This window comes from Loa loa, assembly GCF_000183805.2.
Source record: "Loa loa unplaced genomic scaffold supercont3.445, whole genome shotgun sequence".
NCBI classification, from domain to species: domain Eukaryota; kingdom Metazoa; phylum Nematoda; class Chromadorea; order Rhabditida; family Onchocercidae; genus Loa; species Loa loa.
In genome coordinates, this window is record NW_018108625.1 from 42,683 (window position 1) to 47,748 (window position 5,066).

A 5,066-nucleotide genomic window follows, 5' to 3' on the forward strand; every position below is an offset into this window, starting at 1 on the left:
TTACTTATATATATATAGTATATATATATATATATATATATATATATATATATATATATATATATATATATATATATATATATATATATATATATATATATATATATATATATATATATATATATATATATATATATATGCCACACATATATTTATTAACAATACTATGTTATTTAATTATCGTTCAACAACAAATAATATTCAATTTCTTTTTTTCAGTTCCAAATAATATTCAATTTTTTTTTTAGTTCCAATTATTTATTTCCTTTAATAAATGAAAATTTTGAGGATGGAAAAGAAATTGCGTTATTTTTCATTTGTAAAAGTGCATTTGTTAAATCGCTTGGTGATAATGAATAAAAATGTATGTTTTATCAAATTTATCAGTGATAATTTTCAGAAAGACTAAATTTAAGCGACAAAAAAAAACGACAAAAACCAAAACAAAAACCACTAAGAATAAAAATGATCAGTGGAGAGAAACGATGTCTAGGAGAACGATCATCGATAGAATTAGCAATTATACCTCAACGAAAGATGACTTTTTACGAGTTAAAAAAAAGCGGAAGTGAGTCATCAAATTTTATTTTGTGTTTTAACTTTACTTATTATACCTTCTTTTCATTCATTCATTCTTTTTTTTTTTTGTTTTTATGAACAATATGGAAAAGAAAATTTTAATTTTATTTCCAATTTCATGTCTTTCGTTTTTTTCGAAAAAGCGGAGAAACTTCCATTTTATTTGAATTTGGAAAAAAAAAAGCAACAATTGATTGATAAATATGAAATATCACCAAAGGTTAAATAAAGTTATTAATCAAAAGTTTAAAAAAGTAAATAAGCTAAGGATTGTTTATTGAAAAAAAGAAGGCAATAATTGATTGATAAATATGAAACATCATCAAAGGCCAGATAACTTGTAAATTAAAAGTACAAAAAAGTAAACAAGCTAAGATTTGTTTATTAAAAAAAAAGCAATTGGGAAAATAATAAAAAAAAATTAGCAGGTAAATTTGTGAATTATTGCGATAATTAAAAAGATGAAAAAGAATCAAATGTTATGCGATCGTTGTTATATTAAAAAGAAAGGGGAAAAGAAAAAAGAAAAAGAAAAGAGTAGTGTAATGGTGAAGAAGTTAGAGATTGATAAGATTTTCGATATTTAGTTATTCAGTCATTAACTAAAAGTTATATTTTATTAGATGAAGTATTAGAAATTGATTACGTTAAAATTGAATATATTGATAATGGTAAAGTAATTAAAATGATTGAAATTGATTATGTTGAAATTATGTTGAATTAAGTTATGTTGAAAAAAAGTTAAAAATTGATAAAAAAATCCATTCATTTATTTCATTTATTCATTCCATTCACTCATTCCATTCATTCATTCATTCCTTTCATTTATTCATTCCATTCATTTATTCATTCTATTCATTTCGTTCATTCATTCATTCATTTGTCCGTTTATTCATTCATTAATTCATCCAAAATGTTTATTTAACAGTTTTTGCATTTTTCTATTTTTCACAATTTACATTTCTTATCATTCTTTTTCAAATTACTTTTTAAAATACACTCAAATATTATAAATTTAGAACCTATCAAACTTCATTTCTCAAAAAAAAGAAAAAAAAGACAAAACAAATAATGATTAATTTATGCTATCAATTAATGATAATATGAAATTTGATAAGATATATTCCGAATAATTACCAAAAACTATCAAATTTAGTATTATTCAACTATCTATCCAATGCGATTGATATATGTTAACAATACAAATGAATGAATGAAATGAAATGAAATAAGCTCTATTTGTATATTTGTATCACTATTATCATTATATGTACAATAAAATGATTTGGTCTTTATTAATTATAGCAATTTTATTGGTAAGAATTTCAAAATTTAAAATTAAAGTTGATGAATTTTTAGCAAAAATTAAAGTCCAAAATTTCTGATTTTCTAAGTAAATTTTTTTAAATATTTACAAAACAGATAAGAAAAAAAACTGCAAATAATATCGTTTCTTATATATCTTAAATTTCTTTTTTCATTAAAATGAAAAACAAAGAAATGTTTACACTTACGAATATTCATGAAAAAATTTGATCCAAATTTTTATCTTTAAAAAGTTTCAAATTACTTTAATACTATTCCCATAGGGAATTCTTTGTCAACACTTACGAGCTTTTTCCTATTTCTTTTCTTTTTTCTTTTTTGAAATGGTTGAATAAAATTTCAGACCAAAAATTTCGACACTTAGTTTAGTTTACAAAAACACCAACAATTCGTTTATTACCATAACTTATGACTTTCTTTTTCTTTCACAACTTATAATTACAATAACAACAACAACAATTTGTTTATCGTCGTAATTTACGATATATAATTTAGGATTGATAATTAATTTAAATTACAGCAAATTTACGATCGATAATTTTGCATCACATAGATTGCAACAAATCGATGATTGATGTGTCATTTAATCGTTCATTTCTTTTTTTTTTGGCTTAATTTATATTATGCTATAATTGTAATTCTAATTTTTATAATTTTTAAATAATTTATGTTATTTTACAATTATAATTTTAATTTATATAATTTTTAGTTTTTTTTTCAAAAATTTATAAGGGATCAAAAAAGAATCCATTTGATGAACAAAAATTGAAAAAAAAAAGTGATGGTTGATTGGAGATAAGAAATTTCAATAAGAGAGATGGTGTACTAAGCATTATCGGCATTATAAATTCTATTCATTCCTCCCAACATCTATCATGTGATGTTTACACTCAGTAATAAGTGCACCAAAGAACAAAGATCAGATTGATCGAAAGTTCAGAGATTAGAGAGAATGGATGAGAGACAATTGTTGTTGGTTATAAAAATTCATCATTTTGCTTCATTTTTGCATTTTTCTAATGTCAATCATTGGCTATTCCGTAGAATGAAATGATAACTATTCAAATGTTAAAATTCTTTTCTAACGAATTATTTTAACACTTCTTAATAATATTTGAATGTTTGCTAATAAAAGAAAAAAGGGAAGAAAAAGTAAACGAAAATCATATTTAAGTAAAGAATATTAATTATTAGATTGTTGCAATTAAAACTTTATTAACTATAAATAGTTAACAAAGTTTAAATATATCCTTATTTTGCATTTGATATATTTTTAATTCAAAGCAAAGTATTTTTCATTTATTCAAATATATATATATATATATATATATATGTGTATAGAAAGATGTGATGAAATGGTGATGAAATATAGAAAAGGTATGTTTCAGAATGTTATGAATTTCTGGGAAGCATTTCATTAATTTTTTAACTATATTTCTTAATTAGACGATGATTTTGTCAAAATCCACAAGTTGTTGTCGTCGTCGTAACCATTAGTAGTGATAGTAGTAGTAATAGTAGTGATGGTAGTAGTTATAGTAGTGATAGTAGTGGTGCTAGTAATAGCAGAGAACATGAAATAGTAACATTAACCATTTTTCAATGTAAAAGATAATTCATGAATTACAGTATAATATAGTTGGATTACATTGTATATGGATTACAGTATATATGTATGTGTATAGTACATGAATTACAGTGTGTACATAAAAAATCATTGAAAGATATTACACTCAGGTATAACTCATCAATTATGGCAAAATAAATTATAACTTATACATTATGGTGTGATATTCAAATGAGGAAGCAATACTTTATACTGGTATTACTGTAATAACACCAAATGAACTGTTGATAACGTAATCTAAGCTGTGCTTTCTAAGAAGCGATTTTTTTTTGTATCAATCCAATATTTTCAAAGGATTTTCAAAAATTTAAATCTTTCAATTTTTCTTATAAGTTTTTCATCATTAGCTGAACGATATATTCCTAATTAATTATTGTAGGTTGATTGATGATTATTAGTATTACTAACACTATTATATATAAGACAACATCAGTTGTTTAATGTGACATCAATCACTCCAAAAAAATTCATTGAAAGATACAAAAATATTAGATGAATGTTAAATGAAAAAAAAAGAAAAAGAAACGTAACACTAATCAATAGTCACCATGTAATCATATCATTTTTGAAACTTCATTTTTCTTTTTACTTTTAAAATTTCATTTCCAATATTTTGACATAATCTTTTGCTATTTGTTTGCTGTTTTACTTTGAATATTGAAAATTTGATCTATAATTATCAATTAATAATATTTACAAACGCTAGTGAAAATGTTAATTAAGTAGAATCAATTTGAACCACATTAATTAACTAAAATAAAACTATATTAATTTGAACTACATTCATAATCTAAATAAATATAGTTTAATTTAACTTTCTGTTAATTGAACCGTTAGTTTAACAAACAGGATTTTTCATTTAATCTACTATTAGGTAAAAAAAATTTTTTAAAAGGAAAATTCATTAGCATGTAAACAAATTTACATTGACATTCATTTCACGAATTTCATTCGCAAATAAATTCATTTAGCTTTTTTTATCCTTCACTTTTTGCATACATATGCAAATGACACATGCCATCGAATTTATTTTTTCATATTTTTGAACATATAATGTTATCTTTATTTATAAAAGATATTTTAATATTTAAAAGCAAAAAAAGTCATTTAAAAACGTTCAAAACCTAAAAAAACCCAATGCTTTTTCATTTCAAAAATTTCCAGTAATTTTCAAATTTTGATATTTTATCAAAATACTATTTCTAGCACGAATTTAACTGTGATATCTTTGATATAAATTTATCTAAATCTCTTTTTATCTTTTTTCCCCATTATTATAATCTCTTTATTTATTATTATTACTATCGTTATTGTTATTATTATTATTATTATTATTATTATTATTATTATTATTATTATTATTATTATTATTATTATTATTATTATTATTATTATTATTATTATTATTATTATTATTATTATTATTATTATTATTATTATTATTATTATTATTATTATTATTATTATTATTATTATTATTATTATTATTATTATTATTATTATTATTATTATTATTATTATTATTATTATTATT